Source organism: Podarcis bocagei, assembly GCF_964188305.1.
Source record: "Podarcis bocagei genome assembly, chromosome: 8".
In the NCBI taxonomy this organism is placed as follows: domain Eukaryota; kingdom Metazoa; phylum Chordata; class Lepidosauria; order Squamata; family Lacertidae; genus Podarcis; species Podarcis bocagei.
The window spans coordinates 81,223,624-81,251,259 of record NC_138133.1 but is presented as its reverse complement, the minus strand read 5'-3'; the positions used below and the strand labels follow the sequence as shown (position 1 = coordinate 81,251,259).

At 45.1% G+C, this 27,636-nt stretch overlaps 1 protein-coding gene and 1 long non-coding RNA gene across 4 annotated transcripts in view; one reads left to right on the top strand and one right to left on the bottom strand.

Moving 5' to 3' along the window:
* The window catches only part of LOC308593205, a 751,641-nt gene that overhangs the window by 506,113 nt on the left and 217,892 nt on the right, over positions 1–27,636 (bottom strand). The gene's annotated exons all lie outside the window — the stretch shown is intronic.
* ASAP1 (ArfGAP with SH3 domain, ankyrin repeat and PH domain 1) overlaps positions 1–27,636 on the top strand; it is a 142,112-nt gene that overhangs the window by 689 nt on the left and 113,787 nt on the right. The window lies entirely within an intron of this gene.

Sequence of the window (27,636 nt, the reverse complement as noted above, 5' to 3'; positions counted from 1 at the left end):
ACTTTTAAGAACTGCTCTTGTGAGCAAATTTTTTACAGAGCTGGGCTTGCAAAGAAGCCACATGCTCAAACCCATTGTCTTGATACTGGCAGAAAGTTAAGTTTTCACATTGAGCCTTACCCACCAGCAAAAAAAAAACACAAAAAAACAAAAAAACCTAAAACAAAAACACACACAACCTTCTTCAAATAACTATATCATTATGGATGGATGTGATTTGCATTCCTCACAGGCCTGTTGCAAATCAACTCCACTTCAGTTTTAAAATTTCTCCTTAACGTGCATGCCCCATTTATTTCTGTTGTCTTTTCAAATATTTCAGCGCTAAAAGGGGAGACTTGGATCAAATGCAAGAAGGGGCCGTGAAGGGGCCAGGGTTAGCCACAGACATCCCTGCTGAAAAATTAGACAGTAATAAAAGTGTGAATATAAAAATTAGCTCTTTGGCTAACGGCTCAAAATTGTATCTGAATGTTCGGGTGGGAGTGCTCTTTGCATGTAGTGCGTGTGTGTTTTACTAGGATCATTATGAAAAAGATTGGATGGTCTCCCTCTGTGCTGAAAGGGGGTTCTTAGGTCTAATCCTGTGTATATATCATCCATTGTTACCTGCAACAAGATCAGACCCCAATTATGCAATATTTCACATCATGGAGTTATGTTTAAAATGATATTTTCAACAGTAATCCTGGGAATACTCCTTTTTTTAATTTCTATTTTTATGGAATTTCCATTGTCTGTGGATCAAAAGGGGCCATCTGGTAAAGGGTGGGCTATAAATTTCGCAAATAAATAGATGCAAAGCATGTGGTGCCAAGAATGTGCATTTGGTATAAAGATAACTTTCTTCCACTGACTACCAAGTAATGCTCTCCGAATTCAGGCCACAATCCTAGGCAGCCTTAAGAGGGCAGATTTCACACATGTCACTTATAGAGTAACCATATGCATTTTCTACTCAGAAGCAGAAGGTCCAGTGAAGTTCATGGGGATTATTGCAGTCATAATGAGCTTCTGGGGTCTCGGCCCACTGTTTGTTGGCATGCTTCTCTCAAAGACAGAAATACAGCTTTAGATGAACCAGAATCAGATTTGGAAAGGGAAGCAGAGCCAAGATTGCATTTGAAAGTTGTGCTATTTGTGTGCCCTGTAAACAGATGTGTTCTTCCAGAAATACATTTCACACACATACGCACCAGTGTGAAGCCTTGAGAATGATTTTGGGGGGATTTCCTCCCTGGACAGAAGTGTGGTGAAGAAGTCCTGATCAGGGACAGTGGTTCTTATTTCCATCTCCTTCCACCATCTCAGTTTAGAGACAAAGTGATCAGCAGAGGCGGTAGTGAGACCAGAATGGGTCTAAGGTTTTGTGTGTGTGTTTTTACAGTGGTACCTCGGGTTAAGTACTTAATTCGTTCCAGAGGTCCATTCTTAACCTGAAACTGTTCTTAACCTGAAGCACCACTTTATCGAATGGGGCCTCCTGCTGCCGCCACGCCGCCAGAGCATGATTTGTGTTCTCATCCTGAAGCAAAGTTCTTAACCTGAAGCACTATTTCTGGGTTAGCAGAGTCTGTAACCTGAAGCGCATGTAACCTGAAGCGTATGTAACCCAAGGTACCACTGTAATGCCTTTTTACAACTTTTATACACACACATCATACCATATCCTTCATTTATCCCTTTTCCTAGGACTTCCACCTTTCCGTGGCGTTCTAAGGAAACCTTGGTCAGCTGCATATCCTGATATTCCACCCGTTTTTTCTCTCAAATCTTCTTTTATTTGATATTATCTGCTGCTCGTAGGTTAACTCCTACATGTAGCTTAAACTGAATAGTGTACCCTCTAAGATATTCTCCAAAGCACATTATTCTCTTATCTAGGAATCATCCTTACATTTTCCTTTCATGGTCATAGATATTAGTTCTGTGTATTCTTTTGTAGGTACCACTTTTTCTTTCAATTTTTTTCGCATATACCATTCTAGCTGCAGCTGTCGCATATAGAAAGAGTTTGAGTGCCTTCTTTGAAATATTATCACTCATTATCCCTAGTGGGAAGGCTTCAGGTCTTTTGGGAAATGCAACAAATCAGGCCATTCGTCCATCTAACTCAGTATTGTCGACACTGATTGGCAACAACAGGTCTCTGGGCTTTCAGACTGGCGCTACCCAGAGATGTTGGGGATTGAACCTTCAGCAGATGCTACTAGTCATGATGGCTGTGCGCTCTCTCCGTGTGAAGGTTGAACAGAGCTTCAAAATCCCATCCTTGGCAGCAAAATTTAAAGCTTAGGAATGAGGCTGCAAAGTCTTGTTTTGAGCAAGAGCCAGTGTGGTGTAGTGGTTAAGAGCGGTAGTCTCGTAATCTGGTGAACCGGGTTCGTGTCTCCGCTCCTCCACATGCAGCTGCTGGGCGATCTTGGGCCAGTCACACTTCTATGAAGTCTCTCAGCCTCACTCACCTCACAGAGTGTTTGTTGTGGGGGAGGAAGGGAAAGGAGATTGTTAGCCGCTTTGAGACTCCTGAAGGGGAGTGAAAGGCGAGATATCAAATCCAAACTCTTCTTATGAAGTTAGCTGGCTTTCCCTTTCTTACCCTGATTAACAAAGATTCAGGCAGCAACTTGGGAAGTAAGTTTAAAGATATAATTTACTTACAACCTTGCATTGGTTCGCAGCAACAGTAGCAGTTGAAAACTATGCAGGCAAAATATTTATATTTTTAGTTATGGTATAGCCAGAATCAGGAAGCAACTTGGGAAGTAAGTTTAAAAAATATAATTTACTTACTTACAATATAAGGGACGCGGGTGGCGCTGTGGGTTAAACCATAGAACCGAGGACTTGCTGATCAGAAGGTTGGCGGTTCGAATCCCCATGACGGGGTGAGCTCCCGTTGCTCGGTCCCTGCTCCTGCCAACCTAGCAGTTCAAAAGCACGTCAAAGTGCAAGTAGATAAATAGGTATCGCTCCGGCGGGAAGGTAAACGGCGTTTCCGTGCGCTGCTCTGGTTTGCCAGAAGCAGCTTAGTCATGCTGGCCACACGACCCGGAAGCTGTACGCTGGCTCCCTCGGCCAATGAAGCAAGATGAGCGCCGCAACCCCAGAGTCAGTCACGACTAGACCTAATGGTCAGGGGTCCCTAATTAAATATATAATTAAAGATATAAGGGTAAGAATAGACATGTCTACACAGATGTACATTATCAGTTTATTATTAATATGTTGATAATTCAAGGCAATAGGTTTATTAGAGTGAAAGGATGTTGAAAAGGACGGGAAGTCAAACTATGTAACAAACTTATGATTTGAAGACTTACATTTCTTTGAATTTTATCTTGATAATTTGGATATATAGATACAGTGGATGCTCGGGTTGCGAACGTGATCCGTGCGGGATGCATGTTCGCAACCCACAGCGTTCACAACCCGCAGCAGCGCGTCTGCAAAATGCGATTTAGCGCTTCTGCACATGCGCGACCGCCCATTCCAGTACTTCCAGGTTTCGATGGGTGCGTAACCCAAAAAAGCGCAACCTGAAGTGGCTGTAACCCGAGGTATGACTGTAATGATTTGTCTTGGATGTATGGATGCAATTATGACAAATAAAGCATAAGGGGGAGGGGCACATGGCCAACTTGGCTTAGCGCAGCAGTGTAACCTGGCAGGCCTAACCAGGCAATGGAAGCTGCATGCCATATATTTGATTGAACCAGCCTGTTCCTTGGCAGAAGGTTTCTAGGGCGTGTGTTTTCCTCTGGGAGGGAGTTTACTAAGTGCTTCCATCTCCATGTGTTAGCCCTGATCCCGTATCTCCCACACTCATTTTTCAGGAGGGACAAGTGGATGATTCTCCGATGTCCTCAAAAAATAGCTTTAACAAAGCAGGTCATCTGAATGCGGTTGCTTGCTGTGGGTTTGGCATATGGTGTTTGGGGGCAGCACAAATGGGAAAGGGGGAAAAAAGAGTGTGGCTTGCAGTATAAACTGTTTTCCTTTCCCCGAAACTTGTGACTGTGCCATTTTTATAGCAGGAAGGGAGGAGAGAGAGCAGCCAGCGCTGTAGATATGGAAAACGGAGGCTCGTTTTTGAAATGGGGCTACTGGAGTGTAAGCTGACACATGGAACTTTGTTCCTGTGTTCAGCCCTGGTAAAACTCTGCAGAATGTCCGTTCCTTGTGCCTCAGCAAGAGCCAATTTACACAATATGCTCCATAGCTTCCAACATTTCTCCAGTGAAAAAAGGAATGTCCTATTTAACAACAACAACAACAACAACAGGTAAAGATAAAGGGACCCCTGACCATTAGGTCCTGTTGTGGCCGACTCTGGGGTTGCGGCGCTCATCTCGCTTTATTGGCCGAGGGAGCCAGCGTACAGCTTCCGGGTCATGTGGCCAGCATGACTAAGCCACTTCTGGCGAACCAGAGCAGCGCACGGAAACGCCGTTTACCTTCCCACCAGAGTGGTACCTATTTATCTACTTGCACTTTGATGTGCTTTCCAACTGCTCGGTTGGCAAGAGCAGGGACCGAGCAACGGGAGCTCACCCCGTCGCGGGGATTTGAACCGCCGACCTTCTGATCAGCAAGTCCTAGGCTCTGTGGTTTAACCCACAGCGCCACCCGCGTCCCTAATAATTATAATAATAATAATAGCAGTGTTTTATTCTGCGGGTACTCAAGGATACGCAACGTTGACACCTCTCTTTTGTTGCTGTTAAAAAGTGTGGCACTTAATGTAACAACTCCATTTTTTCTAGAAAAACACACACTGAATAATAGCAACTTTATTATTTGTAGCCCACTCATCGGACTGGGTTCCACAGCCACTCTGAGCAGCTTCCAACATACACGTATAAAAACATAATAAAACATTAAACTAAAAAAAAACCTTCCCTATACAGGGTTGCCTTCAGATACCTTCTAACGGTTGTATAGTTACTTATCTCCTTGGCCCGCGGGTTGCATAACTCCATACCCTGCAACGTTTCTCTGATAAAAATAAGGACATCCTACATAAGGAAGTCCTAGGCTCTGTGGTTTAACCCACAGTGCCACCCGCATCCCCGTAATATTCCTTGGACAACCATTATTTGCTAGCAAAAGATGGCCTTCTCGAGGGATCAGAGGGTCATTCTGGAGGGATGCTGAATATCTGGGGTTCTTCAGAGTCTCTTTGATCTGGAAGTCTGGCAAGAGTAGCCTTTGTACAGGGACAATGCCGAGTGCTTCTGGTTTTGATTAGGCTGAATGCACTGTGGGAATAAGCTTTCTGGTGGTATTTTGGTATTTCCTCTCCAAGTCACACCGTACGCGAGGAAATGTGGCAGAACAGAGTTTGCTCTTTTTCTCTCTCCTTGTCACATTTGCGTTCTTTACTGTATGAGTGCAATGAATCCTTGCAGGTAATTCAGCGTTGGAGGTGAGATCAAGTCAGGGCTGGGCAGATATTTGAGATTTCAAGCTTGTGGAATCTCTTCTTGAGAGGCCTGCTTCAAATTTTTCAGACAGCCATCTTGCAAAGGAATGTGGACGTGGGCGGGGAGAAAATCATTAGTCTCCCGCATCAAATTTTAGGGCCATGGGAATATGCATGCCTTTGACAAGTCTCTCTGTCTCTCTCATATGAACTCAAAATGAAAACCCCAAAGTTTAAAAAGCAAACACCAAATTTGGACTAACAAACAACATTTCAGGGGATGGGTGTTGCTCGTTTCCCCTCTTCATCGTCCCTGTCCCCGCTGCTGTTTCTCTTGATTTTGCTCAGCTCTGGAGATCTAATGCCTAGTTTTGGAGATTGGCAAGGCCTTCTTTTTTTCTTTTCCGGCGTTAATTCCAGAAACAAGAGACAGGAAGCATGCATGACTCGCCCCACATAGGAAAATGCAGTGCTGATGCTGTAGCCATGAATAGTTTCCCTATGGCGAGGCCACCAGGGAAGGCTTCCCACCAAATGTGCATATTCATTATCATTTGTGGTCATCTCACTTTCAACACTATTTGTACCTGCAAATGTTTTGAGGATGCCGTATTTCTTCATTTTCCATTGATGCATATCCTGTAACTTCCTGATGAAATCTGCTCAGTTCTCATACCATAAGTGTTCTTATGGTATGTCCTGCTGTTGTCACTCTATAGCTGCTTTAGAAAGCAGTGATGTGGTAGCATTGCAGGAGCATTACAGAAAATCTCCTAGGGAGCAACTGGAGTGGAAATGCTGTAAGCTAAGCAGAGCCCTCCTTCCAAAAAAATCAGGCCTTTTTATTTTTCGCCCCCCACCTTTCACTGGACAGCTAGTTTGTTTAAAACATTTTGAAAGCACTTGATATTTTTTTAAAACCTCTAAGCAGCGTACGACGTGAAAGCCCATGCTGAGGAGCGCAACCAAGATGATCAAGGGTCTGGAAGCCAAGCCTGATGAGGAATGGTTGAAGGAGCTGGGTATGTTTGGCCTGGAAAAGAGGAAACTGAGTGGAGATACGATAGCCATCTCCAAATATCTCAAGGGCTACTACATGGAAGATGGAGCTAGCTTGTTTTCTCCTGCTCTGGAGGGTAGGACTCGAACCCATGACTTCAAGTTGCAAGAAAGGAGATTCTGACTAAACATCAGGAAGAACTTTCTGACAGCAAGAGTTGTTCAACAGTGGAATGGACTCCCTCTGGAGGTTGTGGACTCTCCTTCCTTGGAGGTTTTTAAGCAGAGATTGAATCTGTCATGGGTGCTTTAGGGGGTTGGACTAGATGACCCTCAGCGCCCCTTCCAACTTTACAATTCTATGATTCTAAGGCAGCTTTCCAGGTTTCCAGGTTTTTAAACAGAGGTTGGATGATCATCTTTCAGGGATGCTTTAGCTGAGATTCCTGCATTGCAGAGAGTTGGACTCTTGGGTTCCCTTCCATGTCCACAACTCTATGATTCTATGATCCGTGGCTCTTACCTGGATGCAGAGAGGGGTGTGTAGAAATCTCTGGCTTTTCTGTTGTCTGCTGTAAAAGGTCAGACAGATATCTGTGGTTCCACCTACTTATGTCTCTGGCCTCAGTGGCGTTTGTCCCAACCGCTGTAGATTTCTTATAAGGCACTGTGGCCTCCAGGAGAGCTCTTCTTACGTAAGTGACTATTTACAAGTCTTCTGTAAAGGAATGCCCTTGTTTTTCTAGGAACAGGATGCAACATAAGCTGGCTCCTCCGCCGTATTATTGGAGTGCTACCACTGGCAACTGGAAGGGGGGGGGACACATTTCTATTGCTCTTTGCTAAAGGAGATTTATTGTAACTGCGACACATGCACATACCACCAGTAGGAATTGAATTGGGAGCTAACCGCCAGTCTTTTCCAAGATGTGGTAAAGTCACTCCCAAGAAGTTGACTTTTAAGTGTTTGCAGACTGAGCAGCTCCCTGGACAGGAAAAGCTTTTCTTTGTGTTGGCAAAATGCAGATGCAGGAAACCGAGCGCATTCCACAGCAACCTCCTGGCAAAAAGATGCTCCTCTTTTATCATTTGGACCAAATCTTCAGTCTGCGCACCCGAAAATAATAATAATAATAATAATAATATCTTTATTGTCATTGCCCCCTCTCGGGGACAACGAAATTACTTGGCTGCTCCATCCACCCAGGTAGGGCACTCCACACAAAATCAAATCAACTATAAAAACACTAATTAAAACAATACAGTATAAAACAGCAAGGAAGATTAGATGACTTTCAAAGTCCAGGCTTCCCATTCAGGGCCGAGATCGCTCTGGGGAAGAAGCTGTTCTTAAGACGGCTTGTTCTTGTCTTCATCGTCCTGTATCTCCGTCCCGACGGCAGGAGCTCGAAGAGACAGTGACCAGGATGCGATGGATCTTTTACTATGTCCAGTGCCTTCCTATGGCACCTTGTGGCATAAATCTGCTCTAAGGTGGAGAGTGGGCAGCCAACAATGCTCTCTGCTGCCTTAACAACTCTGCACAACCCCAACCTGTCCCGGGTAGTACAGCTTCCGTACCACACACATAAGCCATAAGTGAGCACGCTCTCAATGGCACAGTGATAGAAGGCAAGCAGCAGTTTCTGCGGAAGATGGTTTTTCCTTAGAATTCTCAAAAGGTACAGTCTCTGCTGCGCCTTCTTCACAAGCCCCCTTGTGTTGACACTCCAGGACAGATCCTCTTGTAATTCAATGCCCAAAAATCTGAACGTTGTTACCCTCTCCACACAGACCCCATCAATCAAAAGTGGCTGGACATTGCTCTTCTGTCTCCTGAAGTCCACCACAAGCTCCTTTGTCTTCCTTGTATTTATGAGCAAGTTGTTAGCTCTGCACCACTCTGTCAGCCGCTCCACCTCATCTCTATAGTCCGTTTCACCCTCCCTTTCAGAGATGAGCCCAATCACGGTTGTGTCATCTGCAAATTTGACAACCCTATTACTAGGGTGAGCAGCGACACAATCGTACGTGTAGAGAATATAAAGGAGCGGACTGAGTACGCATCCCTGTGGTGTTCCTGTGTTAGTCCTAAGCATACTAGAGGTATAAGGGCCCAACCGAACCCTCTGGGGGCGGTCTGACAAAAGAGCTTGGCTGTTGTTCTCGATTGCTGTGAAATCTTCGTTCGGTCCTTGGTTTGAAGAGTGAATTGAGGAATGCTAAAGAGGCTGCTAAAGAGGCAATGACAAACCTAAACAACATCTTAAAAAGCAGAGACATCACCTTGCCAACAAAGGTCCGTATAGTTAAAGCTATGGTTTTCCCAGTAGTGATGTATGGAAGTGAGAGCTGGACCATAAAGAAGGCTGATCGCCGAAGAATTGATGCTTTTGAATTATGGTGCTGGAGGAGACTCTTGAGAGTTCCATGGACTGCAAAAAGATCACACCTTTCCATTCTTAAGGAAATCAGCCCTGAGTGCTCACTGGAAGGACAGATCCTCAAGCTGAGGCTCCAGTACTTTGGCCACCTCAGGAGAAGAGAAGACTCCCTGGAAAAGACCCTGATGTTGGGAAAGATGGAGGGCACAAGGAGAAGGGGACGGCAGAGGACAAGGTGGTTGGACAGTGTTCTTGAAGCTACCAGCATGAGTTTGACCAAACTGTGGGAGGCAGTGGAAGACAGGAGACGTGGAAGGAGGCACTGATCACACTAATTCCAAAGCAAGATTCAGAATTAGACCAAATCAAAAATTACAGGCCGATTTCCTTACTAAACGTAGACTACAAGATCTTTGCGGGAGTCCTGGCAAGAAGATTTAAAGACATTTTGCTAAATAGTATCCATAGAGACCAAGCCGGCTTCCTGCCGGGCAGGCAAATGAAGGACAATTTAAGAAATATTATAAATATTATAGAATATTTAACAGAAAGGTGCGATAAACAAGGCATACTGCTATTCGTGGACGCTGAAAAAGCGTTTGATAACGTAAACTGGGAATTCCTATTGAAACAATTGGAGCACATGGAAGTGGGTACTGAATTTTCCAACGGCATAAAAGCAATATATACGGAACAAAAAGCAAGATTAATAATAAATAACGTAGAGACGGAAGAAATAACAGTAACTAAGGGAACAAGACAGGGATGCCCATTGTCCCCACTGTTATTCATAACGATATTAGAGGTTCTACTAAAAACCATCAGAGATAATAAAGAAATCAAAGGCATTAGGGTCGGCCAGCATGAGCATAAAACTAAAGCTTTTGCAGATGATCTGGTCGTAACATTGGAAGAACCATTAGACTCAACAAAAAAGGTACTCAGAGAATTTGACCAATTTGGGGAGGTTGCAGGCTTTAAATTAAATAAAAGAAAAACAAAAATAATAGCTAAAAACATGCAGGCAGCCGAAATTGAGGAATTACAAAGAGAAACAGGAATAGAGGTAACTAAGAAGGTGAAATACTTAGGGATATGGGTAACGCCAAAAAATATAGATCTCTTCAAAAACAATTATGAAACGGTATGGAAGGGAGTTAAGAAGGACATAGAAACGTGGGGTCGGTTAAGACTGTCATTTTGGGGTAGAATAGCTACAATCAAAATGTCGGTATTTCCAAGAGTTTTGTTCCTCTTTCAAAACATCCCGATTATTAAGGGTACCAAGATATTTAAAGCCTGGCACAAAGACATCTCCAGATTCATCTGGCAGGGGAAGAAGCCGAGAGTAAAGTTTAAAATTTTGACGGACACGAAAGAAAGAGGAGGCTTCGCCCTCCCTGATTTGAAGATATATTACGAGGCATCTAGCTTATGCTGGATAAAGACATGGATAAAACTAGAGGATGGGGAAGTGCTAGACTTAGAGGGTCACGATAACCGATATGGGTGGCATGCTTACCTGTGGCATGGACGGAAGAAGGGCCACAAAGGATTTGGGAATCATATATTCAGGGGCCCTTTGTTGGAGGTTTGGGAAAGATATAAGGAGATGTTAGAACCCAGAACACCCCAATGGTTATCTCCATTAGAGGTAATGGCCATCAAAAAGATTAATATGGGAACCAACTGGGCAACCTACGAACAATTGCTTATGAAGGAGGAAGGAAAATGGAAAATGAGGCCGTACGATCAGGTTAAATTTCAAGTATACGATTGGCTACACTACCACCAAATAAATGATATGTTTAGGAAGGATGTAAAAGAAAAAGGCTATGCCGACAAAAACTCTAGATTCCAAACTGAGATCCTGGGGAGCAACATAAAAATATTATCCAAACTGTACAAGTACTTACTGGACTGGAACTTAGCTGACGAAGAGGTTAAGGTGGTAACGACTCACTGGGCTAGAGATCTTGGCCGTAATATTTATTATGAAGAGTGGGAAAAACTCTGGAAACAACACTTAAAATTCACGGCCTGTGTGTTACTTAAGGAGAACCTAATGAAAATGTTTTATCGCTGGTACCTGACTCCGGTTAAGTTAGCTAAAATGTATGGATCCTGCAATAAATGCTGGAAATGTAAGGTAAGGGAAGGTACCTTCTACCACATGTGGTGGGAATGCCCAAAGGTCGCAGGGTTCTGGGAGAGCATATACGACGAAATGAAAAAAATGTTAAGATATACCTTCAACAAAAGACCAGAGGCGTTCTTGCTAGGTTTGGTAGGAAAGGAAATTAAGAAGAAAGACTATAAATTGTTTCAATACGCAACAACGGCAGCAAGGGTCCTAATAGCAAAAAATTGGAAGCAGGAGAGTATTCCAACAACGGAGGAATGGAGAAGTAAATTATTGGAATATGTGGAGATGGACAGGATGACATGTAAAATTAGATACACAAAAGATCAGAGGTTTGTTGAAAATTGGGAAAGTCTTACGAAATATCTGGAAAGCTTAATCGATGAACAGATAACACTAGTAGGTTTCCAAGAAGCTCTGTAAGAGGTAAAGGGTAAAGCTGAAAGAAAATGGATGGATGAGAATGACTTATGGCTTTACAAATATGGAAATGCGGACTTATTGTTTAATGTTACTTTGGACGATTCGTGGAATGACTGAAGGAAGTCAACTTCTTTTCTGTAAGTGAACAGATATGAGTTTTGATTAAGTTTGTTATGTATTTTGACTTTTGTAAACTAATAAAAATTATGCACGGAGAAAAAAAAAGGAGTGCTTGGCGTGCTCTAGTCCATGGGGTCACAAAGAGTCGGACACAACTAAACAACAACAAAAAAAGAGGCTGGTCAAGGGACAGGGTGAATAAACAAACAGGAACAGAGGGCTTGAAAAGTCAAGGAACATGAGTAAAGGTCCCTGAAGGCTGCTGCTGTTGTCACGTGCCTGTCTCAAGAAACAATGGAGTGCGCCTCCAGGGGTGAAGTCAAAACTGCTGCATTAGCAGCACTGAAGTGACCTCTCCAGGGCACAAGGCTGGTGTGATGGCCTGAGACTCAGGCTCGGACTCACAACCAGAGGAGTCTCAGTCTGCACCAGATCCTTTGCCTCAGACACCATCTGAACCAAGCCTGGGGCCTGATCCTGAAGAGTCCCAGTCTGCACAGGTTCCCCTGCAACAAACACCAGCTGGGCCGAGTCAGGGGCCTGAGCCTGTCCTGGCTCCAGATGCGAGGATTACCCCATTCCCTTCAGCTGGGCCATCACTTACAGCTGTTCCACTACCGGTTGTGTCAGGGGAGGCTGCGGTGGCCTCTGGGTCTAGTAACCCACCGACATCTCCCAAGCTGCAGAGACTAAGGTCTGAGAGAAGGAGAGACCTGAGTACTCGCAGGAGGAAAGCTCACCATCAGGCGAAACAGGGAAGTGAGTCACCGGGGGATCAGGACCGGCGGCTACCCCGACAAAGATAAAAGGCTGTCGGGCCCTGCCCCAGGTTGCGGGAGCAACATTGCTGTATGCTAGAACCTGCCTGAGATCCTTTATCTGTCCTTACCTGGTTTCCTGCCTCATGTCCTGCCTTGGCCCTTTCAGACTGACTCTGGATTGTGGTCTGGTCCTGGACCGTGTTTCACAGGTTACCCCCAAGCCCAGCACACCTGGGCAGTGTGCATGGAGGTCCTGGGCTACTCAGTCGACAAGACTCTTGGCCTTACTGGTGTGGTCCAAAGGAAAGCAGAGCAAGACGTTTGGCACCAGCTTGGCTGCAGGAGTTGACGGAAGGAGGCACACAAGGCACCGTCCAACTGTCTGAGATACTCTGCTCTGGATTTGTGAAGGGTTTCCTCCTTAGCCTTTTCTTCTCCCAATGATATCCCACAAGGCAGTGGAGGTTTAGGGTCAGAGTTTTCCTTCTCCTAGAATGGACTACTTTCCCTGGTTGACAAGCCACATCTGCCCCTCACGGTACGTAGAGAAACTGACTTCTTGACCGTTGGAAACACTATAATAATAATAATAATAATATAATAATAATAATTTATTATTTATACCCCGCCCATCTGGCTGGGCTTCCCCAGCCACTCTGGGCGGCTTCCAAAAGAATATTAAAATACTATAATACATCAAACATTAAAAGCTTCCCGAAACAGGGCTTTTGAAACTGTTGGTCTTGTCCGCTCAATCCACCAGAGCCTGTCTTCACATGCAAGAAAAGTTCCCTGGAGTTACAACAACAACAACAACAACAACAACAACAACAACAACAACAACAACAACAACAACAACAACAACAATAATAAATTTATTATTTATACCCCGCCCATCTGGCTGGGTTTCCCCAGCCACTCTGGGCGGCTCCCAACAGAATATTAAAATGCAATTACCTATTAAACATTAAAAGCTTCCCTAAACAGGGCTGCCTTCAGATGTCTTCTAAAAGTCAGGTAGTTGTTCTTCTCTTTGACATCTGGTGGGAGGGCGTTTCACAGGGCAGGTGCCACTACTGAGAAGGCCCTCTGCCTGGTTCCCTGTAACTTGGCTTCTCGCAGTGAGGGAACCACCAGAAGGCCCTCGGCACTGGACCTCAGTGTCCAGGAGAACGGTGGGGGTGGAGATGCTCTTTCAGGTATACTGGACTGAGGCCGTTTAGGGCTTTAAAGGTCAGCACCAACACTTTGAATTGTGCTCGGAAACGTACTGGGAGCCAATGTAGGTCTTTCAAGACTGGAGTTATATGGTCTCGGCGGCCGCTCCCCGTCACCAGTCTAGCTGCCACATTCTGGATTAGTTGTAGTTTCCAGGTCACCTTCAAAGGTAGCCCCACATAGAGCGCATTGCAGTAGTCCAAGCAAGAGATAACTAGATCATGCACCACTCTGGCAAGACAGTCTGCAGGCAGGTAAGGTCTCAGCCTACGTACCAGGTGAAGCTGGTAAACATAGGAAGCTCCTTATATCACAACAGGCTCTGTGTCCATCTAGGCCAGCACTGTCTACTCTGACCGGCAGCTGCCCTCCATGGTCTCAGGCAGAAACAGAGACTGTGAGAGTGGGGCGACCTTACACTCCTTCCCACCCTAATACTTCTAACTGGAGATGCCAGGGATTGAATTTGCAAACTTCTGAATCTTCCGAGATCTATTATTTAAACACAGTCACATTTTTGTGTGTATGCATTGCATGTATGGATGTGGCTTGGTTTTGTTTTCTCCCTCAGTTACTCTGGAATAACTTATTTGACACATAAACTCCCTTGGGGCAGATGTCATAACGTTCCAGCCCTTCTGCCAATCCAGCAACATGCATCTGCCCCGTGAAGAAAATTCTCCGTTCTCCTGTTTCTTGACTTCTTTACAATTTGGAACAAAAACAAAAAAAGCAAAAACAAAACACCACCCCGCAATATTTTAGTCCAGCCTGATTATTCACTATGCAACTTTCCTACTTACATAACATTTGGAAAGGTGCGTCATAGTGGTCCCTACAAAAAAAATGAGATCGACAAAATGAGCCTGAAAATTAAATGAAAATGACACCGTAGACATCCTGCCATTTTAAGTACAGTTGCACCTTTGATCCCGAATGCCTTGCGAGTCGAATGTTTTGGCTCCCGAACGCCATAAACCTGGAAGTGAGTGTTCCAGTTTGCAAACATTCTTTGGAACCTGAAATATACTCGGAGTCGAGAGTGGATTTCATGCTCTTTAATCAGCTCATAGTGTTGAGGAGGAATGAAAGTTCCCCCAGAATGTCTGCTTTATATAAATTATATATTGGCTAATTCCGGGATTCTCCTGTAGGCCAATCAGGTTGCGGATTCACTTCCACCTGTAGCTGGATTGGGTGGCTCCTGTGGACCAATCAGACTGCTGCATTCTGGATCCTATTGTTCTAGGAACCATCAGACTGCTGCATTCTGAATCCTATTATTCTAGGACCAATCAGACTGCTGCATTCTGAATCCTATTGTTCTAGGACCAATCAGACTGCTGTGTTTTGGATCCTATTCAACTCAGTACATAACAGAACCCGAACGTCCGACGGGGCTTCCACACTTTCTGATTGGCTGCAGGAGCTTCCTGCAGCCAATCGGAAGCTGTGCCTTGGTTTTCAAATGTTTTGGAAGTCGAACGGATTTCCGAAACAGATTCCATTTGACTTCTGAGGTACCACTGTACTTAGGAAGTTCAGGCAATCAAAATGCAGGCAGACTGTTCAGGGGACCTGGGCAGAGGTATCACGGCCACATTTTGATTTGGTTTTTGAACTGCTTGCAAGTAGAAAACCGGTGCTTCAGCTAAAAAACAAAACACCACCCCGCAAAATTTTCGTCCAGCCCGATTATTCCCCATGCAACTTTCCTGCTTACATAACAACACCAGACCAAATGAGAGAGGGAATTGCCATCTGAGGAAATCCAGGGAAGCATGCCTGGCTGCACAGTTTATGAGATGCATATCTTCGTTACGTTTCCTCTCAATAATTGAATGGGTCAGCAGGTGCTCTGCTTATCTCTGCCAAAAGACGGTAACCCAATCCGCAGCGGAGCATAGCAAACACATAACTCGGACAGGGCAGCGGCGACGAATAGCAAAGGGATCTACAACCATCAGCCAACCAAGTGATTTATCATGACATACAGAGGTGATGATTAATCCTGCCCCAGGCCGAGTTATCTGGAAGTTATTTATTTGAATACCTGCACTTAACGGCAGAGTAATCAAAAGAGCTAAACATCCGGCACGGTGGCTGAGCGATAGAGCTATGAATCAGGAGGGCTTCGGCTGTAACCTTTGCCTCCGCCATGAACTTACTCAGCAAGTGGTTCTCTCTCAGCCTCTGTTTCCCCATCTGTAGTATGGGGATAATTACTTTTTTTATTATTATTAAAGATTTTCTTGTTTTACAGAAGTAAGTGTGTTGTCTCTCGTATTTTTTCCATGTAACATTTTTACAAATCCGTTTCATTTGTTGAGACATTAGGGGGAGGGAAAAAAGGGGTGGAGGGAGGGAAGATGGGTGGGGGTGTGGTCGGGTGGCGATGTTTCTATTATGCTTAATGTATGTAGGGTTTGGTGTCAGCGTTGCTTGTGCTGTTCACTTGTGTTCCTTTGGTGGAGAGAGAGGTTGGGGTTGGCCTAGGGTGTGGTTGTTTGTTTGTGATTGCCTATGGTGATCTTTGTTGTCGTGTGTGAGTGGGGTGGGTGGGTGTTTTGGATCAGGTTAGCCATATTGATTTGTATGCTGTTGGTGGATTATTGTCATTGTCTCATTGGGCTGTGTATGTGATAAATGGGAGCCATAGCGGGGTGAAGGCGTCTTCTTCTGTTTGTCCCTGTGTCAGTTTCAGTTTATTGGTTAATTTTTCTAGTAAGCCTGTTTCCCATAATATTTGGTACCATTGGCCCATGCTTACTCCTGACAGGTCTCTCCAGTGTCTGGTTATGGTGTTGATAATTATATTGTGTTGTTGTAGGGATAACATGGAGACAGTGAATGTGAATGTAGTGCGCTGAACATTTTAAAGTGTCCTGTGCCAGGATAGTGCTGCGTACATGTCATATATTTAAAGCACATCGCTCCCAGCCCAAAGAAACCTGGAAACTGTAGTGTACCCTTCACAAAGCTATGATTCCCAGCAACCCAAACCAATTACAGTTACCAGCCTTCTTTGGAGAGATGTGCTTTAAATATATAGTGTTTACTCAGTCATTATAGGTCTGTATGTGTGTTTGTGTACACACATAAACACACACACACATGTATACATACACACACTACATTTACAAGCATATATAAATGTGATCTATTTCTATATTTACATTACAGTGGTACCTCCAGTTAAGTACTTAATTCGTTCTGGAGGTCTGTTCTTAAACTGAAACTGTTCTTAACCTGAAGCACCACTTTAGCTAATGGGGCTTCCCACTGCCGCTGCGCGATTTCTGTTCTCATCCTGAAGCAAAGTTCTTAACCCGAGGTAATATTTCTGGGTTAGCGGAGTCTGTAACCTGAAGCGTATGTAACCCGAGGTACCACTGTATTTATATTCCGACCTATAGCAAAGGTTTTCTGGGTTATGCTCACATATCGGGTTGCAATATAAATAAATCAAAGCAACAACAACAAAAAGTACAGCAATACTGAGCGTTGCGAGATCCCAGGGGCTCACCCGAGATTTGTGTTTCCTTTTGGAAATGACACACAGCATCCTCACCCCTTTGGCATCTGGCACAGAGCCACCTCTCCTTTGTTTTCTTAATGGCTCATGACGCCAGGCCAATACTTCTCAAGAAACTTCCCTGCAGCTCCAACCGAGGAGGAACTGGCAACTAAAATTGATGTAGTACGCAGAAATGGCAAATAAGAAACCTAGAAGAGAGACTTTTTAAATACAGAATGGGGAGAATTTGTGGACCACTTGAAGAATTACTGTGAACAACTTAAATCATTAGCAGGATTGACATGAAAACGTGTAGTAAGAATAAATTAAGAGAATACAAAAGGGAAATTAGTAAACGGGGGAAATGCAATGGTAAAAGATAAGTAACCACAGAAAGGGGGGAGGGGTGACTTGAAGACTGGGCACTTTATATTGACTGTGCAAACTTTTTCTTTCTAAAAATATTTGTAAACTGGGAAAATGAAAAATTACACACACACACTATATGGAAACTTGCCTGGCTTATATTTTAACATGGCTTTTTTTTAACACTAGCTGTGTTAAAGGGTCTGACACCCACAAACTTATAACAATATATTAAGCAGCTATAGTGGTACCCCAGGTTACAGACGCTTCAGGATACAGACTCCGCTAACCCAGAAATAGTTACTCGGGTTAAGAACTTTGCTTCAGGATGAGAACAAAAATTGCGGCACGGCGGCAGCGGGTGGCCCCATTAGCTAAAGTGGTACCTCAGGTTAAGAACAGTTTCAGGTTAAGAATAGACCTCCAGAACGAATTAAGTTCTTAACCCGAGGTACTGTAAAGGTAAAGGGACCCCTGAACATTAGGTCCAGTCGTGACCGACTCTGGGGTTGCGGCGCTCATCTCTCTCTATAGGCCAAGGGAGACGGCGTACAGCTTCCAGGTCATGTGACCAGCATGACTAAGCCGCTTCTGGCGAACCAGAGCAGCTCACGGAAACGCTGTTTACCTTCCTGCTGGAGCAGTACCTATTTGTCTACTTGCACTTTGACGTGCTTTTGAAGTGCCAGGTTGGCAGGAGCAGGGACCGAGCAACGGGAGCTCACTCCGTTGCGGGGATTCGAACCACCGACCTTCTGATCGGCAAGTCCTAGGCTCTGTGGTTTAACCCACAGCGCCGTATTACAAAAACTCCTGCAGGTCTCCACCACCTTCACCTGACAATGAAACACAGCCCAAACCAGCAGCCCTTGGAACTTCCTACTGCTCAGAGGAACTGGGAAGCATAAGAGAATGCATTATATATAATGCATGTTGTATATAATAAAACGTATTTTATTACAAGTATCGGATCCCTTGACAAGTTAATATAAACACATTATATATTAATATGGCAGTTAATGTAGATCAGCTGAGAACAGGGTTGCCAACTTTTCCATCAGCCTCTTTAGCCGTGCATTTGAGATGCAGGAATGAGCATGTGGGACTATCGTTTCCTGCTAATAACTGTTGCAGATCAAGCCATGGTGTGCAGCTACAGAGGCCAGCTGAAATGTTTCCAGCCCCTAATTGAAAATAGACAGTCACAATTCCAAATGCAACAGAATATTATTATTATTATTTCTCTCCTTATTATTTTGCCACAATTTATTTTGACAAGCTGGAACATGTGCAGAGGAGGGCAACCATGATGATCAAGGGTCGGGAAGCCAAGCCTTATGAGGAATGGTTGAAGGAGCTGGGTATGTTTGGCCTGGAAAAGAGGAGACTGAGAGGAGACTGGAAGAAGGAACAAACTTGTTTTCTCCTGCTCTGCTGGGTAGGACTCAAACCCATGACTTCAAGTTGCAAGAAAGGAGATTCTGACTAAACATCAGGAAGAACCTTCTGACAGTGAGAGCTGTTCAACAGTCGAACAAACTCCCTCGGGAGGTTGTGGATTCTCCTTCCTTGGAGGTTTTTAAGCAGAGGTTGAATCTGTCATGGGTGTTTTAGCTGAGATTCCTGCATTGAAGCGGGTTAGACTAGATGACCCTCAGTGCCCCTTCCAACTCTACAGTTCTATGATTCTAAGGCAGCTTCCCAGGTTTCCATGTAATGGAAGCTAGTGTCCAATGACAATAAGGGAGGCAATGTTCTCCTTTTCTGCCCTAATAAAATTGTTGTTGTTGTTGTTTAGTCATTTAGTCGTGTCCAACTCTTCGTGACCCCATGGACCAGAGCACGCCAGGCACTCCTGTCTTCCACTGCCTCCAACAGTTTGGTCAAACTCATGCTGGTAGCTTCGAGAACACTGTCCAACCATCTCGTCCTCTGTCGTCCCCTTCTCCTTGTGCCCTCCATCTTTCCCAACATCAGGGTCTTTTCCAGGGAGTCTTCTCTTCTCATGAGGTGGCCAAAGTATTGGAGCCTCAGCTTCAGGATCTGTCCTTCCAGTGAGCACTCCGGGCTGATTTCCTTCAGAATGGAGAGGTTTGATCTCCTTGCAGTCCATGGGACTCTCAAGAGTCTCCTCCAGCACCATAATTCAAAAGCATCAATTCTTCGGCGATCAGCCTTCTTTATGGTCCAGCTCTCACTTCCATACATCACTACTGGGAAAACCATAGCTTTAACTAGAGGGACCTTTGTTGGCAAGGTGATGTCTCTGCTTGGTTAGCCAATCAAAATGTTCTCAGTAAAGATAGCCAGTTAACAACCTGGCTCCCATGTTCTGCAGCACTTCTGACCGTTTTCCAGTGCTGAACCCACAGGCAGTGCAAACTACAGTAATCTAGGATGGATGTGAACCGTGGCCAATAATTATGGGATTGTAAATATTTATATATTGGCCAGACATAAAATTTCTGATTCAATTTCTCTGCAAGGCATGACCATAAAATATAGCAAACTTGGGACTTACAGCCAGGGATGATTGTATGTTTCTTTCTTTGCATCCAGGAGGACCTGTCAAGATGAGCGAACAGTAAGGGGGTGAAAGTTCCTTTTCCCAAATTGCATGAGACACATGTCCCCTTTCTCTCTGTTATGCTTGTGTCAAGTAATTATTGCCAAAAGAGGAGATAAAGTAATGCGGGGGGGGGGGAATAGATGTGACACCGGAGAACTTCATATACTGCTTTGACTCAAGAAATGGGATCATCATTTTAATCTGCATTGCGGGGTCCAAAATTGTTGTACATACTCCAAGGCAGTGCCCGTTAGTGTCAGTTGCTTGAGATTTGTACAACCTGATCATCCCTGTCTCAGCAGCACATCAGAAAGTCAATGATGATGATGATGACGATGATGATGATGATATAATTTTATTATTTATACCCCACCCATCTGGCTGGGTTTTCCCAACTACTCTTGGTGGCTCCCAACAGAATATTAAAAGCACGATAAAACATCAAGCATTAAAAACTTCCCTTTTGACCGTTATAGGTGGAGACAGGGATAGGGAAGAAATTTGATTCCGTTCACATTTAAGTGCAAATTTACCAAATTCATCCTTTCCAGAACAATATGAGAACTGAAACTCCACCACATCCTTCAAAGTCTGCATTTCCCCCCAATTTTGCAATGTGGTTCTCCGGCCAAGTAACGTGTATGCATAGATTTGTGCATTAAAATGCATGTGCGAGTGAAAATCGCTTTGCAAAAAAATGTGTATATCTGACAAAATTGCACACAAGCCTGAGGATAAACATGACAGACACAAAGTCCTAAACTGATTTGGAAATGTGGAAAACTGAAATAATAATAATAATAATAATAATAATAATGATGATGATGATGATGATGATGATGATGTATTTATACCCCACCCATCTGGCTGGGTTTCCACAGCCACTCTGGGCGGCTTCCAACTGAATATTAAAAACAATACACCGTCAGACATTAAAAACTTCCCTAAACAGAGCTGCCTTCAGTTGTCTTTTAAAAGTAAAATAGTTGTTTATTGCCTTGACATCTGCTTGGAGTATGTTCCACAGGGCAGGCTTCCCTGTAACCTCAATTCTTGCAACAAGGGAACCACCAGAAGGCCCTCAGCGCTGGACCTCAGTGTCCGGGCTGGATGATGGGGGTGGAGACGCTTCTTCAGGTATACAGGACTGAGGCCGTTTAGCGCTTTAAATTTAAGGATGGAAAAATGAGAAAATGGGAGAAGTTCTCCCATTCCTAACTGGAGATGCCAAAGATTGAACCCAGCACATTCTGTTTGCAAACCATGTGCTCTTCCCCTAAGTCGCACCTCCCCTTCCCCCTCTCCCATTCATCTCTGGGGACCATATTACATTTTTTTACCACTTGCCCCACCACTCAGAGCACCAGATGCTAGCCGCAAATTGCATCTCCGTAATTGATATTTTCTTTTCATCTCTGAAAATTCCCCACTCCTATGCTCCGACATCTTCAGAGTACAAAATGATGTTTCCACACACACACACGACATTTGTTGAAAACGGCAGTGTGCAAACCAGCCGCACTCCAACCTTTACAGACGGAATTGTTTGCTTACATAGAAATCAGTACTGTAATTACTCGGGGCTTGCATTATATATCAAGGTCAAAACTCTGTGATTCAAGCCATTGTTTAGGGACAAAAGGGAGTTGTTTTTCTGGCACAGCGGCAGACAGTACTGTAGCAACAAAGTTAACATGGACCCGATACCGTTTTTTTCTTTCTTGGCTAACTCCAGTTCAGCGTTGCCAAGAAAGCAGGCTGCCCAGTATTAGAGAGGACAGTAACGAAAGCATTTCCTCTATATCTGATGCTCAGGCTCCGAGAGCCTTTGCTTACGTGGCCAAAAGCCCACTTTCTGCACACAAGAGCAAGTTTGGGGGGACCCTGGGATTTGCAGAAGTACAACTGTTTTAAAGGAAAGGGAAACTGAGAGCAGAGGACCCCCAACAACAGCTGAATGAGGAGTTGGTAAACAGCTGCCCTGGATACAGATTTGACCTGTGCCTCCATGGACAGCTGTGAGTCCAAAATGACTCCCAGGCTGCGCACCTGGTCCTTCAGGGGCACAGTTACCCCATTCAGGACCAGGGAATCCTCCACACCTGCCCGCCTCCTGTCCCCCCAAAACAGTACTTCTGTCTTGTCAGGATTCAACCTCAATCTGTTAGCCGCCATCCATCCTCCAACCGCCTCCAGGCACTCACACAGGACCTTCACCACCTTCACTGGTTCTGATTTAAAAGAGAGGTAGAGCTGGGTATCATCCGCATACTGATGAACACCCAGCCCAAACCCCCTGAAGATCTCTCCCAGCAGTTGCATGTAGATGTTAAAAAGCATGAGGGAGAGGACAGAACCCTGAGGCACCCCACAGGTAAGAGCCCAGGGGTCTGAGCACTCATCCCCCCCACCACTTTCTGAACACGGCCCAGGAGGCCGTGTATGACAGTGCCCCCAGCTCCCAGCCGCTCAAGACGGTCCAGAAGGATGTTATGGTCGATGGTATCAAACACCACTGAGAGATCCAGCAGAACAAGGAAACAGCTCTCACCTTTTACAGATAGGTAGCCGTGTTGGTCTGCCATAGTCAAAATAAAAAAATTCCTTCCAGTAGCACCTTAAAGACCAACTAAGTTAGTTCTTGGTATGAGCTTTCGTGTGCATGCACACTTCTTCAGATACACTGAAACAGAAGTTGCCAGATCCTTCTATATAGTGAGAAGATGGGGAGGGGTATTACTCAGAAGGGTGGTGGGAATGGGAGATTGGCAGGTAGCTGAGATGAGCTCTCACCTTTGTCCCTAGCTTCAATGAAACAGTAATTCAGATTCAATGAAACAGTAATGAGCAACATCTAAACAGGGACTGGGAATTTGTGGCCCTCCAAATGCTGATAGACTACAATTCCCATCATTCTCAGCATTTGGCCACGGTGGCTGGGGCTGATGGGATTTGGAGTCTTAACAACATCAGGATTGGGCATAGGCTCTTTACCCCATACGGTGGTACCTCAGGTTACAGATGCTTCCGCTTACAGACGCTTCAGTTTACAGACTCTGCTAACCCAGAAATAGTACCTCGGGTTGAGAACTTTGCTTCAGGATGAAAACAGAAATCGTGTGGCGGCGGCAGCGGGAGGCCCCATTAGCTAAAGTGGTACCTCAGCTAAAGAACAGCTTCAGGTTAAGAACGGACCTCCAGAACGAATTAAGTTCTTAACCCGAGGTACCACTGTATCTGAGAAAGTTCATACAATCTCTGCAAATGAACACAACAGTTAATAACACAGCTGGCCCCCTCTAGACACCCTTTTTATTGTTTATTTGTGATTTTAAATGTTTGACGTTTTACTATGCTTTTATATGTGCTGTAAGGCATATGGGTGCTGAAACCCAGCCAGATGTGTGGGGTATAAATAATAAAATTATTATTATTATTACTACTACTACTACTACTACTACTACTCCTCACAAGTTAGCTCAGTTGGTTAGAGCAGTGTTTCCCAACCGGTGTTCCGCGGCACACTAGTGTGCCGCGAGACGTTGCCTGGTGTGCCGTGGGAGGGAGGCGGGCGAGGCGGGCGGCGAGAGGCGGGGCGGCGAGGATCCGCGTCGAGCCGGGGGCGGCTCCGCGGTGGTGGTGCCGAGGTTTCTCTCTCCATTCTCCCCTCACACACACACAGGATCAGCTGACAGGACCCAGCCAATGGGGCGGCGGCGGGGCAGCGCGCGCAAAAGGGAGGAGCGCGAGACAGCGGACGAGGAGGAGGCCGGCATGTCCGGGCAGCAGCAGCAACAACAGCAGCAGCAACTCCCGGCGACGGCTCCTCAAGCCCCGGGCAACCCTACTCCCTCACCGGCCTCGGCCGCCCTCCTGCTCCACCCGCCGCCGCCTCCCCCGCCGCCGCCGGCCACCTTGGCCCCGCCGCCCCCTCCTCTGCCCACTATCGCCGCCACCACCACAACAGCCGCCGCCGCCTCAGCTGCCGCCGTCCCTCAGTCCCTCGCTTTGCTGCCTCCTCCCCCCCCACCCCCAAAGCTTGGAGGTTCCCCGGCAAGGGGGAGGGAAAAAAATTGAAACTTACACTTTCGTGCGTCCCTCCCGGCGTGACGCTGTGCGCTGACGTCACGTTGCTGTAATGGTGGTGTGCCTCGAGATTTTTTTCATCAAACAAGTGTGCCTTTGCCCAAAAAAGGTTGGGAAACACTGGGTTAGAGCATGGTGCTGATAACGCCAAGGTTGCAAGTTGTTCAGATGTTCTGGTGTGTATGCGTGTGTCTTGCTCCCATGCTACAGTGCAAGGATGCCCCAAGGTTACTACGTTTCTTCTCCAATAACACCTGGAAGGCAAGAGATTGCTGATCCTTGAAGAAGAAGAAGAGTTTGGACTTGATATCCCGCCATTCACTCTCCTTAAGGAGTCTCAAAGCGGCCAACAATCACCTTTCCCTTCCTCCCCCACAACAAACACTCTGTGAGCTGCGTGGGGCTGAGAGACTTCAGAGAAGTGTGACTGGCCCAAGGTCACCCAGCAGCTGCATGTGGAAGAGCGGGGAAGTGAACCCGGTTCACCAGATTACGAGTCCACTGCTCTTAACCACTACACCACACTGGCTCCCTAATGCAGCAGCACCAGAAAAGCATCACAGAAGAACTAATAAGGCAGAATAATGTTTGGATGATCCCAGTATAAATCCACCAAACACACAACACACTGCACAACACAGCCACCAAAAACCACCAGTCTAAAGGGGTCCCTGAATATTCCACACAGACGTTTGGTCATTGCAGCTAAATGAAGAGGAATAAAACACTCGAATAAGGCCTTGGACCAGATGTCTAGGCAGTTACAGATTATGAAGATGTCAAAGAATAGGCGATTGATGCAACCAGTTCTACTAAGATAGCAGTCTCTGAACTCATTGTAACCTCTGATTTGCTCACAGGCTCAAGGGGTGAATCAGAGGACAAGGTAATCAAAAAAAGAGTCGGCGACTTGACAGTCCTACTGTAAGGGGAAGAAAGAATTTGCCTGTCTGAAGTTTGAGGGATGGTGTACAGAAATCTTCATAAAATATCCCTTTGGCATCACTCAGATTCCTTCCGGTGAAGATTTCCCGTTCTGAAGGAAGGAAAATTGAGAGCAGAGGATCCCCAACAACAGCTGAATGAGGAGTGGGGCTGTTTATAATGGTTTGAAAGGCAACTAGATTGTTTGCACCATCCTCAATTCAGATTGAGGTTGGTTTGGAGGAAAACGCAGCAGTCTGATTGGTCCTAGAACAAAAGGATTCAGAATGCAGCAGTCTGATTGGTCCTAGAACAAAAGGATTCAGAATGCAGCAGTCTGATTGGTCCGCAGGAACCACCCAATCCAACTCCAGGTGGAAGTGAATCCGCAACCTGATTGGCCTACAGGAGAATCCCGGAATTAGCCAATCACGTGGGGCCCATTGTGTAAATAATATATATATAGCAGACATTTCGAGGGAACTTCCATTCCTCCTCACTACTATGAGCTGAATAAAGAGCATGAAAGCCACACTCGACTCCGAGTATATTTCAGAAAATTTAATAAAAATGATATATAGAGAACATCCAAGGACAAGACTGGAACATGATGGGCAAGGCTACCAATAGCTGCTACATTGCTTCTACTATCAGAGCAATCTGTTGGCCAGCATAAGCAGCAGCCAGGGCTGATGGGTTCTGTAGTCCAGCAACATCTGGAGGGCCTCCCATTTCCCCAACCCTGCTACAAATGGGTGATTCGTCTAGAAGTAAGAGCTCCAGGATAACAGTCTCCGAGTTTTGATTGCATAACTGAGCACTTAAATAGTGCGCCCTATATTTTGAGAATAAAGCTGCAAGCCAATTAAAAGCTTCTGAACTGACGGAACGCCTTGCCTGACAGCCAATTAATTGCTTACTCATCCAATTAAAATAATTATAAGAACGGCATCGATGCAGAGGATGTCTAGAGATTAGCAGATGAAGATAATGGTTTTCTCCTTTATCGGCAGAACGCAGAGAAGGCATCTGTTCGGTGGAACACCTGAGATCCATTGCCTGAACAAAGAGATGTCAGTGGATTGCTTTTAATAACAGTAATAATTCCTTTAGCACTGAACACCCTTTCCCCGGGGATTTCATTAAAACTGTGTTTTAAAATCCACATTTTACAATCTATGATGAATAGATTTAACCAACTAAGTCTTTTAGTGCTGAATTAAAGTGAAAGTCTCCACCCTTTGCCTTGAAACATACAATTATGATAATCAACGAAGATGCAGAAATATGTTCAAGTATCCTATTAGCACTGTAACCTTTCTGCAAAGAACTCAGCATGGGAGAACTTGACTTATCCCTTTTTATTACAACCCTGTAAAGCAAAGATTAGGAGTCTGAGGCTCTCTGTGTTCTCACAGTTGGTTCCTGGTGTGCTGCAAACCAGAGGTTTGTCATTACAACTGAACCAGAAAACTGCTGGGCTTGATTGAAAGCCAGCCGCAAATATAGTTTGGAAGACTAGAGCAAACCATAGTTTCCAGTTCAGATGTACCATCAAACCCAGAAGTAGCGAATTCATCAGATCATGCCAGGAGAGAGTAGAACTTATTGAGTATAGGGATGACATGAGCACAGGACTCGTTCTCGTTGTGCCAAATTATAGTCTCACATTATCAACTCTGTGGCTACCACTGCTTCCAAACTGTCATCTGTAAACCCACTTCAAAACATAATTCCAGTTTCAGGATTGGGAAACAAAACACTGACACCAGAACTGGCAAACTGTGGTTTGCTGGGCCTCAGTCATCTGTGTTTCAGGAACTTTCAGGTTAGACTACTGCAATGTACCCAACTGATCTTGGGACTGATTTTGAAGACCATCTGAAAGCTTTAATTAGTGGCACAATGCAGCTGCCAGACTTTTGACCGGAGCCAGACGATCAGATAACATTACAGTGATTTTGTTTCCACTTTGCCGACCACTAAATTGTTTCTGGGCTTTGTTCAAGGTCTTAGTTTTGGCCTCTAAATCCATAAACAGCCTGGGACAAGAGTATCTCAAGAATTGTCTTCCTTCAAAGGAGCTTTCTCTGGCAGCTTTGTTTATCATTTGAGGTCCTGCATCAAGTCCCTTCAACTTTCAGAAAGATGGTGTGTCCTCAGGGCCTTTTTAGTCATGGCACCCATGCTGCGTAATAGTCTGCCAAAGGAGGCCTCCTGCTCACTGCTCACTTTGGACAGGCTGCAAAGACTGTTGCATTTTTAAGGCTCCTTTTGTTGCTTCCAGAGGCACCAATCCTACACACCTTTTCCTGGGACTATTCTCCATTGAGCACATTGGGACTTACTTTTGAGTAAACACACATGCGACACTTTTAGATTTGTCATTGGTTTTATGGGTATCTGATTTTTAGTATTCTGCATTGACTTGTTTTTTCATTTTAAAGCACTTTAAAGAAAGGTGGAGTATAAATTTGTCAGACAGAGGCAGTAAATACTGCTGCAATAGTATCTGGGGTTGGACAGTGTTCTCGAAGCTACAAACATGAGTCTGACCAAACTGCGGGAGGCAGTGGAAGACAGGAGTGCCTGGCGTGCTCTGGTCCATGGGGTCACGAAGAGTCGGACACGACTAAACGACTAAACAACAACAACCTGGGAGTATGGTCACTCAGTAGGAACCACTGAACTCAGTAGGACT